The sequence below is a fragment of the Sebastes fasciatus genome, chromosome 18 (genome assembly GCF_043250625.1).
Source record: "Sebastes fasciatus isolate fSebFas1 chromosome 18, fSebFas1.pri, whole genome shotgun sequence".
In the NCBI taxonomy this organism is placed as follows: domain Eukaryota; kingdom Metazoa; phylum Chordata; class Actinopteri; order Perciformes; family Sebastidae; genus Sebastes; species Sebastes fasciatus.
In genome coordinates this window covers 29,038,056-29,052,722 of record NC_133812.1, presented here as the reverse complement: position 1 = coordinate 29,052,722, position 14,667 = coordinate 29,038,056, and the positions used below count along the sequence as shown (strand labels likewise).

Below are 14,667 nucleotides of genomic sequence, written 5' to 3'. Positions count from 1 at the left end.
ACACAGACAGAAAATACATGATGTCAGCGAGCATCTTCTCCGATTTAACCTTGAAAATCTTAAAATCTATCCAGCTGTTTCCTTAAATTACAGGAAACCAGCTGCTTTGTGCACAACATCCCTAAAGATTTTTTTATAAATCTAGCAGGTGACACATCAGGAAGACTCCAGATGATGTTTAGTTAACTTTAAAGGTGGTGGAGGAGGAACTTTGTCAGGTGTACGTAGCCTAGCTGTGCTTTGAGATGAATGCAAACCGCAGCATGCTAACGACATCATTTAGTCACCTGAAGTACCGTTTACAGAGTACATTCACTCAAGTGCTGTACTTAAGTACAAAGTTAAGGAACTTTATTTGAGTATTTCCATTTTCTGCTGTCATACTTTTTCTCCACTACATCCCAGAGGTAAATTACTTTTACTGCACTAGGGAACATTTTACGGACATATCATTTTTACTTTTAGTAAGTATGCGGTAGTGAGCATGCTGTGGTAGTGAGGTAGTGAGCATGCTGTGGTAGTGAGCATGCTGTGGTAGTGTGGTAGTGAGCATGCTGTGGTAGTGAGGTAGTGAGCATGCTGCGGTAGTGAGCATGCTGTGGTAGTGAGGTAGTGAGCATGCTGCGGTAGGGAGCATGCTGTGGTAGTGTGGTAGTGAGCATACTGCGGTAGTGAGGTAGTGAGCATGCCGTGGTAGTGAGCATGCTGTGGTAGTGAGGTAGTGAGCATGCTGCGGTAGTGAGCATGCTGTGGTAGTGAGGTAGTGAGCATGCTGTGGTAGTGAGGTAGTGAGCATGCTGCGGTAGGGTGCATGCTGTGGTAGTGTGGTAGTGAGCATGCTGTGGTAGTGAGGTAGTGAGCATGCTGCGGTAGTGAGCATGCTGTGGTAGTGAGGTAGTGAGCATGCTGTGGTAGTGAGCATGCTGCGGTAGTGAGCATGCTGTGGTAGTGAGGTAGTGAGCATGCTGCGGTAGTGAGCATGCTGTGGTAGTGTGGTAGTGAGTATGCTGCGGTATTTAGCATGCTGCGGTAGTGAGCATGCTGTGGTAGTGAGGTAGTGAGCATGCTGTGGTAGTGAGGTAGTGAGCATGCTGCGGTAGTGAGCATGCTGTGGTAGTGTGGTAGTGAGCATGCTGCGGTAGTGAGGTAGTGAGCATGCTGCGGTAGTGAGCATGCTGTGGTAGTGAGGTAGTGAGCATGCTGTGGTAGTGAGGTAGTGAGCATGCTGCGGTAGGGAGCATGCTGTGGTAGTGTGGTAGTGAGCATACTGCGGTAGTGAGGTAGTGAGCATGCCGTGGTAGTGAGCATGCTGTGGTAGTGAGGTAGTGAGCATGCTGCGGTAGTGAGCATGCTGTGGTAGTGAGGTAGTGAGCATGCTGTGGTAGTGAGGTAGTGAGCATGCTGCGGTAGTGAGCATGCTGTGGTAGTGAGGTAGTGAGCATGCTGCGGTAGTGAGCATGCTGTGGTAGTGAGTATGCTGCGGTATTTAGCATGCTGCGGTAGTGAGCATGCTGTGGTAGTGAGGTAGTGAGCATGCTGTGGTAGTGAGGTAGTGAGCATGCTGCGGTAGTGAGCATGCTGTGGTAGTGAGGTAGTGAGCATGCTGCGGTAGTGAGCATGCTGTGGTAGTGAGGTAGTGAGCATGCTGCGGTAGGGAGCATGCTGCGGTAGGGAGCATGCTGTGGTAGTGTGGTAGTGAGCATGCTGCGGTAGTGAGGTAGTGAGCATGCTGCGGTAGTGAGCATGCTGTGGTAGTGTGGTAGTGAGCATGCTGCGGTAGTGAGCATGCTGTGGTAGTGAGGTAGTGAGCATGCTGCGGTAGTGAGCATGCTGTGGTAGTGAGGTAGTGAGCATGCTGCGGTAGTGAGCATGCTGTGGTAGTGAGGTAGTGAGCATGCTGCGGTAGAGAGCATGCTGCGGTAGGGAGCATGCTGTGGTAGTGAGGTAGTGAGCATGCTGCGGTAGTGAGCATGCTGTGGTAGTGAGGTAGTGAGCATGCTGCGGTAGGGAGCATGCTGCGGTAGGGAGCATGCTGTGGTAGTGTGGTAGTGAGCATGCTGCGGTAGTGAGGTAGTGAGCATGCTGCGGTAGTGAGCATGCTGTGGTAGTGAGGTAGTGAGCATGCTGCGGTAGTGAGCATGCTGTGGTAGTGAGGTAGTGAGCATGCTGCGGTAGGGAGCATGCTGCGGTAGGGAGCATGCTGTGGTAGTGTGGTAGTGAGCATGCTGCGGTAGTGAGCATGCTGTGGTAGTGTGGTAGTGTGGTAGTGAGCATGCTGCGGTAGTGAGCATGCTGTGGTAGTGTGGTAGTGAGTATGCTGCGGTATTTAGCATGCTGCGGTAGTGAGCATGCTGTGGTAGTTAGCATGCTGTGTTAGTTAGCATGCTGTGTTAGCGTTAGCGGTTTGGACTGAAGCCTTCCTTCTGTTTGCTGCAGACACACACAATGTGAGAGAAGAAATGTGGATTTCCAGATGAGCAGCGGCTCACTGAGCCACAACAAACAGTCTGTTTATCTGCTGCTGAAACACACACACACACACACACACACACACACACACACACACACACACACACACAAATAATAATAATTCAACAACCTCTGGCCTCCAGTGCTCAGTGATCTAGCCCCCCTTTTTAGCATTTATAAGTATGAGCAGTGCTACAAACCAGTATTTAAGTCCTTTTTTCTAGCACACTGTTTTATTTCCAACATGAATCATCTGTTTTATTTTTTGTTTATTTTTGTTGTTTTTATCTTATATTATTGTTGGATATTATTATTATTATTATTATTTTAATTACAGTATCTTGAAATGTTTTAATCCTGGTTCAACCATGTAAAGCACTTTGTTTTGAGTAGTGCTGTATGAAGTGATTATTACTATTATTATTATTATTATTATTATTATTAAGTAGTAGTAGTATGATAATAACGTGCTTATAAATGATAAATAGGGGGATTAACACTATATTCACCCTATAATTTGGTGTGGTGCCAGAATCATTGAATTATTCACAGTATATCTTCGTTCTGACTTTCTCTGGATAGTTTTTACATTTGAATTAAAAACATTTCAAACCTGATGTTCTATTCTTCTTCTACTCTCCTCCTGTATACTGTATATACTGTATATAGACATGCATATACAATACATAACCTCCCACTTTATGTATATATAAAGTAAGTCGATTACATTACCCATGCAATATTTATTCTTTTGCACTATTTGCATTTGTTTAAAATGTACAGAAACACCTGCATGGTATATAGACAGTGTATGTGGTTGTTTATTTTATGTATGCATATTACATAATAGTTATATATGTATGTTTTTTACGTCTCTTTGTTTAGCTTTGTTGTCCTTGTTTTTAGCTTTATTTCTATCTTCCTTGAATTATTCAAAACATCTTTTCTGAGAGAGAAAGGGGCTGAGATAATAATAGTGTTATCATATTCAACATTAATACAGATAATAATTATATAACTAATAGAGAGCTTCATTCAACAGGAGCAACAGGCTGAGGTACAGACGAGTGGCTCCATCTACAGGCCGCGACACAATAACACAGTTTCACAGAATACTTTTACAAATACAAGTTCTGTTTATTTTACTTCAGTATTACAAGAGACTGAAGACGTCTTTTATTCTCATGTAGATTTCTCCAGGTTAGTGCAGGTTAAGAGGATTTTAAGAGGAAGTCCTGGGTAGAAACTGGTTCCTCTTTTTTCTTTTGAAACCTTTGATTTAAAAAAGGTATTTAGCAGGAAAAAGTAAATGCATGAGTAATATCTCTAATCTAATGATATGAGCTGTGTGTCCCAACACTGCCTTTAAAAACGTCATAAAATGCTGTGGTGGTCTTTTTCCTGAATAGTTTCTAAAAGAACGAAAGGCCTTAACGCTACTAGAACAACACTCCAAGTGGATTTTGTTTGTTTGGAAATTATTTCAATATTTAAGTTATAAAATTTACACACAATTTTTTTTATTTTTGACCGTTTTTATAGTGAATGTACATACTTGACTTTAGATTCTTTTTTTGTTATCTTATTTACATTGTTATTCATCTTGTTTGTTATTATCTACTTGATCATATTTCATTATTATAATAAAACTACTCCATTTGGAGTCAAAATTGTATAATTTAGTAGTTTTTTTTATTGATGTTATACTGTGCACAATGGTAGAATGTGAATATGCTACTTCAAGTATATTTATTCTAACATTCTTTTATTTAAATAACAATTTCAATGCAGGACTTTTACTTAGCTAGTATTAGTACTGTTATTTAAGTAAAGTATCTGAATACTTCCTCCACCTCTGCACAATATAAAATCCACAGGGTTCCTTTAATAGCTGAGATGATACCTGCATGTTTCCTCTCCTTAAAGGTCTTAAAGCTGTTTAAAAATGAGGAATCATTTGAAGGGAAGCAGATCACTCCCTCAGTCTTTCCCTCTCATTCTGCATTCAGCAGCATGATGCTTCTGTCTGCCTTCCAAATGGGAATCTGGTAGAGAAATCCCTTTAAGTCGGAAAACCCTGAGAAGTGATCGCGGGGTGAGGCGGCTCGTTACGGCGACCAGCTGCTGTGTCAGACTTCCAAAAATCGAGTCTTAATGTTCGAAAGCCTGCGAGTCGTTTTTCTGCCAGAGAGAGTAAAGCTTCCGTAAAGCTCCGCTCGCCACGCTAAGCCGCCATGACCATATGTGCAATACAAGAAACGACTAAATATAATGGAGGTTGACTTCAGCAGCACCTCAGTCACCTGTGAAGAATCATTTGGGCTGAAATAAAAAAAAAAGTTCAAGAGTCTGTTGTTCCTAACTGGGACGACAGAAAAAAAACATAAAAACACCAAAGTGAAAATAAAAAGATGAATGAATGATGGATACAGTACAGGATTTTATGAGTAATATGTGAAATTTACACAAGAAACTCGACTTGTGTTACCATTAAGACCTGCTGGTCACACAGTGAAATTCCTCCACAAATCTACACAAAACAGGCGTTACTATAGATTGACGTAGTGACTACTATCAGGGCTAGTTGGTAGGGGTGGGGATGGAGGGGCCCATTTGAAATTAAAACATTAAAACATTTTTTAAATTTTAATAAATAATTCCTGACAACGACTGATATATATTTGACTTCTCTGACTACATACATGCTGAAAATCAAACATTTTTACTGTATTTTAGATATTTTTCAAATTAAAAGTCCCTAGAAGTGTATGATTCAACTTTTTCCCATGGTCTAGTGTTAAAAAAGTTAAGTTAAAAATTATAATAATTCATAATATCGAATCGCAATACTTAAAAATCACAATACATATCGAATCAGCATCCAAGTATCGTGTTAGTATTGAATCGGGAGATAGGTGTATCATCTCAGCACGAGTAGAAACATGGAGTAGCAACATGGAGGACTCTGAAGAGGACCAGCTCCCTCTGTAGATAAACGGCTCATTCTAAGGTAACGAAAACACAACAATTTTTAGTTTCAAGTGATTATACACCAATGAAAACATAGTTATTAATATTATATTACATTTCTGATAATAGATCCTCCGAAATGTTACACACTGTTCCTTTTAAGTAAAAGTACTAATACCACACTAAAATACTCTATTACAAAAATGTTACTGAATCCTTCCTCAATCACTGCGTATATAAGATGGACTCTTATGAGTCCGTTACAGCTCCTGTGTATTATAGTATGTGTAGAACATGGAGGAACTGTAAAAGCTTCCAAAGTGACTCTCTCCGTCTATCTTTGGTCCTTCAGCCCACTCAAAGTGTCTCTAACAGATGATAGATGTGAGACGTTTCCCTCTGAAACATAAACAGAGTCAGTGTTTTCAGCTGTGGAGGACGAGGACGAGCTCAGACCACTGCAGAGGGAACTTTATTCTGCTTTTCAACTATTTTTACTGTTTTCCATTTAACTCCCAGTTGGATCGTTTTGGGTCGAATGTGAAGAAAGACGAAGCTTTGGCCCTCACAAGATGTTCGCTCGCTTCTCCTGCAGGTGCAACTGCAAAAATGTTGGCGTGGAGTGTGGAGGCCAGAGACCAGAGTTAAATGTTTCGTATCAATGTCCTTTTTTTTTTTTCTATTACAGTAAGTTATGTATTAGGGCCACATTGAGGGAGAAAAAATCTGAGATTTACAGAATAAAGTCATAACTTTACGAGAAAGGAAGTCCTATTATTACGAGAAAGAAAGGCGTAACATTACAAGAATGAAGTCATAACTTTACGAGAAAAAAAAGTCGTAGTATTACGAGAATAAAGTCATAACTTTACGAGAAAGAAAGTCATAATATTACGAGAATAAAGTCATAACTCTACGAGAAAAAAAAAGTGGTAATATTAAGAGAATAAAGTCATAACTTTACGGGGGAAAAAAGTAATTTCCTCCTCAACAAAAGAGGCAATTTCCCCATCCGGTCCGTGTGGTTCTTTCTTCAGAATAAACGTAGTTTCTTGCTCAATCTTTTGCATTAATGCTTTAGTTTACAGCCCCTATATTACATTGTAATTATTTAGTATACAGGTATATGCAGTGTTGGAGGAAGTATACACATCCTTTAAATACTTAAGTACTAATACCACAATAAAAGTAAAAAATACTTAGCTATAAGTAAAAGTATGTAAGTATAATCAGGAAAATGTACTTAAAGTATTAAAACTGTGACTGTTCTACTGTTATATATATTCTATCATTAGATTATTATTCTTCATGCATTAATGTAAAAGCAGGATTTTACTGTAGTTGTTTGAGCTGGAGCTCATTTTGAACTATTAACTAATGATTATTTTCATTATGGATTAATCTGCTGATTATTTTTTTCCATTAATCGATTGATTGTTTGGTATTATTACTAATACATCAACATTATTGAAAGAAAAAGTAACTTGTAACTTAAGCTGTCAGATAAATGTGGTGCAGTAAAAGTAGAAAGTAGCATGAAAAGAAAAGACTCAATAACAGATCCCTCACATTTAGATGTAAATATGTGTTTTGGCTCTAGGTGGCAGCACTCTGCAGGTAATTCTCTATAGACACTCATCATGTCTGTCACTAGAAATAAAACCAGGTATCCATCATGCTGTTTACACACTCTCACCCTGCTGTGTGTTTATATACACAGCCTTTAGCCACTTTAAATACTGTGTATAATACTGTGTGTGTATAAATATACTTTCTTCCCCTTCCAACTACTTTAACTTCTTTTCATTCTAATATTTGTCTCAATTTAAAAAAAGAAAAGAAAAATAAGCACTGGATTAGTAAAATCAGGCTGAACTCAAATATCTGGTGAAACTCATCTGACAATGTAATTAAATTCAACATATTCAGTTAATTTGTTGTCAGGACAGAAGAATTTCACTGAGGAGGGACTCTATCAAAATATATTTTAATAATTAAAAAACGGAGAAAAAAAAACGTTGCCAGTGAATGTAATCCAGCCAGCAATTATATTTCCTCCAAATCATATTTGGCAAAATAACTAAGTAGTATATAAACAAAATTTCGCCCTCAGAGGATGAACCATTTCATTCACTCCATGAGTGAATCTCTTGTACACAAGAAATTGAAAATGAAATGCCAGATTACTCTGAAATGTGTTGCAGATGTTCAGAGTCGCCAGTAAAGAGGATTTTTTCATAATCTATTGATTTTTAATTTTGCGCCACCACCAGGACTTTCATCTTTGTCCACAACACACTCCAATAATTTTGGTAGGATTTTTGAAATTTTTTCGCTCCACTATTGATACAAACACCTAAAGCATGTTGTCAGTATGTTGTTTGATTTGTGCAGTTGTTTATAGTGCTTACAAAAAATTAAAGAATTAATCTTTTTCCAAGTCTGAGTCTGGTACGTTCTGCCTCCAGGAAATAGTCATATCCTCACACTCTGAGTCCGACACTGACAAATGCCTGTGGTCTCTCAAAGTTGTGCCTAATACTGGAGAACCTGAAAAAGTTCAATGTATTTAGATGTCTGGGTAAACCAAGGAAACATAGCACTCAGACTTTATTACACTTTTGTACTGATCTTAAGCTTCAAAATATAATAACCCCGGACATGTTTAAAACTGTGGTCAAATCTATCGAGTCCAGGATGTCGGAGTGCAAATGTTTTATCTGATAAGTTTTTATGTTACTCTGTTCTATGTGCTTTAATGTTAATTGCTGAAACTCTGTGTTGCTACTATTCTCGGCCAAGTCTCCCTTGTAAAACATATCTTTAATCTCAATGGGACGAAGCTGGTTAAATTAATTAATGAATTTTTAAAAACTGTAACAAACACTGCAGCCTGTAGGTGCAGTTAACGGAGTCTTGTTTGTATTTAGCCACGCTGCCAACGAGCCACCTCTTGAGATAACTACAACACTATCTGTTCAGCCTCTCTGGCTGCTGCACGTCTCACATTCATGTTTAAAGATTATTTCTCAAACTTCACTAAAAGCCTCTGTGTTGTTTTAGCAGCAGAGAAGAAGAAAACGATCCACCATGATGATGTCATGACGCCAGCTCCACCCGTGTATGTTATTACTTCATCCTGTTGTGTTGAAGTGAAGCCGCTCAGCCAACGATTGGTCGTGTTTGATCTCACAACGTCTCCGAGGCCTGTAACTGCACCCCCGCCCTCCGACGACCCGCCGGACCGCCGTGACTGTACACGCAGAGGACCGCAGACAAAACACAGCGCTGAGAAACCCCCCTTCACCTCTGGACATGGACCTAGCACACCCACAGGACCACAACCGCTGATGCAATAAGACCAGATTGGCAGCCATCTTGTTTTTACAGCCTTCTCCATCTGGTCTAGTTGTTAAAACACGCAGTCGAGTTTAGGCTGCCGACACATGACCGACGTTCTTCAGAGCACAATGCAAAGGCAGGTTTACAACATGACACTACGACTACAGGGAGCAGAAAAAGACACGTAATGTACAAACAATCAAACGCGCATCAGCAACAGACTGGAAACGTTGAGTTTGTTTGTGTGTTTTAGGAAATCAACTTTTTTTTATTATAAACCATGTTCATGTCAGATTTCATGACTCAAATCCATGTTGTCTGGAAAGGAACTGCAGACATGTGACTGTGTGCAGCTTTTTTTTAAATCCACACTGACTAGAAAACATCAGATGTAATAAAATCTGAATTTCTCCTCTCATGAATTCAGCCTCTCTCAGTTAAATCCTCTGCGGGACTATTTCTTTGCGTGTTTGGATATCTTCTATAAGCGACGGTGTGATTATCTTGGCTATTATACAACATGCCAGCAGCTCGACCAAAACAGCGGAGCGTCCCTGAGCTGCAGTAACTCATCACAGAGCAGATTTATGACCCTTGGCTGCCGGAGAGTTCAACCAACCTGATGAAAATGGAGGAAGATGCTGCTGTACAGCAAACGTCTTCGTCAAGCTGCTACAGTTTGAACACACACACACACGTCATCTTCCTCCTGGTTCACAAATTTAACAAGTCGGACACCAGTGACCTGAGGAAACAGAGTAACTGCTCTCTGTGGACCCTGTTTCAGCAGCAGCAGGGTGGGTGGTCCGTCCACATTTCTACACAACGACTGCAACGTGTCTGACAAATGAAGAAACATATCTGCAGATGAATCTGTCTCCGTTAAAGTTTAATGTGAAGGTAGGGTTGTTTTTATCCGTGCTGCACTCATTATCACAAAAACACAGCGAGGTGTCGTCTATGTATTATCGACTTTTACACATTTAACATTCCTCATGAATCCTGATGTTCTCACTGCAATAATCAAAGATAATAACCTTTTATTGACTCAGTCTTGAGTTATAAACCTTCACAGACCAGAGCTGCATCATGTTAGAGGAGGTAGAAAACAGTGACGTGTAGTGAACTTTTATCTCTGAATGTAAATAAACAGTAAAACTGCACTTCACATTTTATGAATATGGTACGGTGAATGCACCAATTAGATTAAAAGATTGTTTAAGTTTCGGAAAGAGTGCTTGGCGAATCTGAATATTAATTTTTTTTACAGTGATCACTGCTGACTCTGCAGCATACGCGTAACGACGGGTCTCATCAAGTCAAACTTAAACTGATCCCAGCTTAGCTGCTCACAAACCCCTAATGCCTCAACGTAATGAATGATTGACAAGGCAGCATAATGTATGTGTTTTTTTATTAGGGCTGTCAAAGTTAACACGAGATCAACGCGCTAACGCAAATTTGTTTTAACTCCACTAATTTCTTTAACGCAACTTGTGATTTTTAGGTTGTAGTGGCTCAGTTTTAAAGCTAGAGTGAAGTTACTGGTGTCATATGAAACAAGATATCCAAATGAATCCATCGGTACCAACCATCTCAAACGAATTTGTTGCAAAGAATAAATTAATAACGCTCCAAACTTACGCTAAACTGAGTCTCAACCGTTTTCAAAGGGGTCCCTTGACCTCTGACCTCCAGATCAGTGAATGTAAATGGGTTCTATGGGTACCCACGAGTCTCCCCTTTACAGACATGCCCACTTTATGATAATCACATGCAGTTTGGGGCAAGTCAGTCATTGGGTGAAGGTAAATTAAAACGTTATCATGAATGGAGTTTTTTGGTGAGAACCTTGAATATATCCAGTTGTTTGAAGGAGATGTTTTCCCATCAATATAAAGATAATAGAGAGAATTATGACCTGTTTAACTTCCTAACACAAGCTCTAAGCGCCTTGCCAAGATTTTTTTTAATCAAAGCAAATATTTAAATAATCATTTGAATTGTGTGTTCTTATACAAATAACCACAATAGATGACAATAGCACAGTACAGCACTGTACTGTGTTACAGTACCCTCCCATCCCAGAAAAATAGGGCTCCCCGGAAGCCACGATGTAATTTGAACTCTGGAATTTACCATAAATATGTTATTTATGTAAAATATATTGAATATTGAATGACATCAGATCTAAAATGTTATTCCTTAATTTAGCGCATTGATTTCAAAAGTGGCAGATAAAACACAGTGCAGCACAGTGAGGATACCGTCATTTCATACAGGAGACGAGCGAGGATCTAGCGATGTGCATTCACCCCATGGAGGTTAATATGAGACAGTATAAAACATATTTTAATAATACATATCTTTTTTTAAATTTCCATTGCAGTTAAACAGTAGGCCTACAGAATAAATGCGGTGCTGCAGCACCCTCAGCACCCCAACGAATCTCAGCAGCAGTTTGTGTTAGTATGATTGACTCTTGTTGTACGTTTGGGTCCTAGTTACAATAAACTACATACATTAGATTCCGGTCCAGTGTTTAGTTACCGTCCTGCTGATTTATGAGATCAACGGCGCCATATTTCTGAGCTTCACTCACCTTTATAAAACCAGTGACATGCAGCGTTGGATCAGAGTGCCCCCGTCCTTCATCTGCTGTTGATCAGTCGTCTCTTTTAATGTCGGACCGGAGGTTTTTACTGCTGCTCTCCACCCTGCAGAGCCTCCAGGAGTCGGGTTCACCCGGACGCTGAAAACAGGTTCAAAATGTGTTTTACGAAGATATAATGTGGGATTAAATCATCAATTACAGACAGGTTTAAAAAGACAAATTAATAATATAAATCCTCAGATCAAGAAAGAGGTAGCAACTTCATGAAATCACACCAAAAATTTAGATTTTTAATATTTGGTGCATGAGTGTAACAGTTATTTAATAGCATTTAGGGTTATCTTTAGATTAAAGCTTTTGACCTTTAAAACATAAAATATGTTCATGCTGTTTGATTTTGCATGAGGACTCATTTATTGTCATTGTTTGTATTAAATCAGTCAATTTTCTTAATTATATTTTAGTTTACGGCTACCAGAAGCAGAATTAGAAAGACGTTTATTAATGAAAATACTGTATTTTAATGAAAATTATATAACTTATTTTGAGTAACAAACCCCCGTAAAGCCATAAAGGCACTTTACCTTGTTTAAACAAGAACTGTTTCCACTTGTTAAGGGTTGATTAAAGGCACTTTTCTATCAGCAGACGTGATGTTAATGTAGTGCAGCGAGTCAAAGCGACATAAATTCACTCTCACATTTAATCTGTTTTATTTCTGCTAATGAGTGCCACTGAACCGCTTTAGTGCAGAGGAGGAATTTTTATTGTTTTTCCAGACTTTAGATCAAAACATGAATGGACCAAGGAGGGCAGGAGAGTGGTTAAATTAGATTTACTGTAACATCATACAGATATAACTTTAAAAACCCTAGATTTCCTCAAAAGCTCTGGATGAACATGTCTGATATTCTTCAGACTATCCTGATAACTGTGGCAGCTTTTCAACGCTGAATTATTTGCGTAGATTAATGTCTCAGACGGACAAACTGTGTGGTCTCCTTATTCGATCCACTGGAGAGGACGTTGCATCCAAAAGGACTTACACAGATCTTACTAGCTTGCTGCCAAGAAAGCAAGAAAAGTGACATCCATGTAATTTATTCCACTCAGCCTCATTTATTCACACATCACCGAATTTCTCACAGTGCAGCCACACAGTAGGCTATATAATGTGCCAATATTGTTTTTTATTTTCTTTGTCTTTAAATGAAAGTGGGGAAATTAAATGAATACTGCTGCTGGGCATGCATAAAGCTGATTTTACCAACCTAAATAATATACAAGGACTACCGACTGAAAACGATGACTGAACTGTAAGAAACAACCACCGTAGCAGAATGTTAACTTATTTCCTCTCAAAACAGTTAAAGCTTTAGTTACTTTACAAATTCAGATTAATAATACAAAATGTAATCAACTAATAAATTATATAAAGAGACAGATTATAAGATAAGATAAGATAAGATAAGATGAACCTTTATTAATCCCTGGAGGGAAATTCAGGTGTCAAAGCAGCAACATCAGCAAACAGAGTGAAACACAGGAGAGGTAAAGGTATACAAAAATTATAAAAACAATAATAGAGATATAAAAGACACAGAGTGAATGGGTGAACATAGTGTGTGCAGTCCTTCAATAAATAAATGTAGTATGTACAATAAATAAATGTAATATGTTCATATGTGCAGTCTATAAAGTGGTATATAGGATTATTATTATTATATTAGACTATATAAAGTAGTTAAAATTAGCTATTTAAATTAGTGCACTAATTCCTGATTATGGACACCTTTGAAGGACATTATCTCACTTATAAATAAAATATTATATAAATATTAATGTAAATATTTTATATAATATATAATATAATATTAATGTATAAATATTAGGTAAATATAATATGATAAGAAAATATATTAACACCATTAATTTAGATTTTCATGCGTTTTGTAAACAAAACCTAAAGTTTTCCACAATCCAAAACTCTGTTTCCATGGTAACACCTGAGGGCTTGACTAATACCTGGAACAACCGTTATCATCCCATCAGGTTCCTATGTAATGGAAACGATTCAACGTCAATAACACTGCCATGGTTGAATTATTATTTTAGTCTGTCTTTTCTTTTTTTTTATATGTTAAGTCTAGGATGTCTGACTTTGCACTATAACGTTTGAAAAAAGGATGAATTAAAAATAAAATAAAAATAGCTTTAATAGATAATAGATGGATTATTAATTGGATTATTTGTGTAATTAAGTGTAATCAGTTATGTTCAACTATTTTGCTTCAGGTTAAAAAAGTAAGGCATTCTTATTCCATGGTCACAATATAAACATTAATTTATATTTCCATGCCTTTGGCAGACAAAACCTTCAGTTTCCCACAATGCAAAACTCTGTTTCCATGGTAACACCTGTCTGACTAATACCTGGAACAACGTTACAATCCCATCAGGATCCTATGCAATGGAAACATTGTTCACTGCTCCAGTAAATAGGATGAACCTGAGCTACAAGTAGCTAGATATTTATAATCTGCTCAGCTCATAGAACGCTTCAGCTAGAGAGTTAACGCTATGCTAACAAGATCCAACGTCAATAACGCTGATTGCGGTTGACAAACAGTTGAATTGAATATAATTCAACAGCAGGTTTAACAACATGTTGATGGATCACTGGACACGTTTCACTCAGCGGTCGCCATGGCTACGCAGCGGAAAGCGCGGGAACACGACCACTATTCAAACATACTACATAACAGAATAAAACAAAACAATACGTAAACATACCGGTGTATTTTCAGCCAGCAGGAGGACACATCGTAGGCGACGACGTTGGAAACGTAATTTCCACTCTGCTTTTATGTTTTTCTTCAACAAAGCAGCAGATATTTTGGCGGGTAAAACCTGAAGGAGGCAGCAGAGCAACACAAAGCATGCCAGCTGCCGTAAAACCCCGAAGAAGAAGAAGAAGAAGATATTTTGGCGGGAAGCGAGCCGCGATGAAATTTTGTTGTCGTCATTTCCGGTCAGTGCGCAGCAGAGTATTCGATTTTTTTTTTTTTTTATTTCAAAATGACAGTATCCATGGTAACAGCAGAAAACATTTAAAGCATTTACATACAGAAGAAGCAAAACATAAACAAGAGCTGTGACAAACAAAAGGAGAACAGAAATTAAACAAAACCAACATAACATTTAAAAAAAAACACAATTAAAAAAATAAATAAATAAGTAGATAATAATAAATAAGACCACGCGAGAGTATG

The 14,667-nt window shown here is 38.3% G+C and overlaps 1 protein-coding gene across 1 annotated transcript in view; it reads right to left on the bottom strand.

Annotated features, from left to right (window-relative positions):
• LOC141756702 (protein CEBPZOS-like) overlaps positions 1 to 14,343 on the bottom strand; it is a 48,481-nt gene extending 34,138 nt beyond the window's left edge. The window contains exons 1-2 of the mRNA XM_074616698.1: positions 14,189 to 14,343; positions 11,384 to 11,533 (exon numbers count right to left, since the gene is read on the bottom strand). The gene's annotated coding sequence lies outside the window, so the exon portion shown is untranslated. The remainder of the gene's footprint in view (positions 1 to 11,383; positions 11,534 to 14,188) is intronic.
• Positions 14,344 to 14,667: the final 324 nt, after the last annotated feature.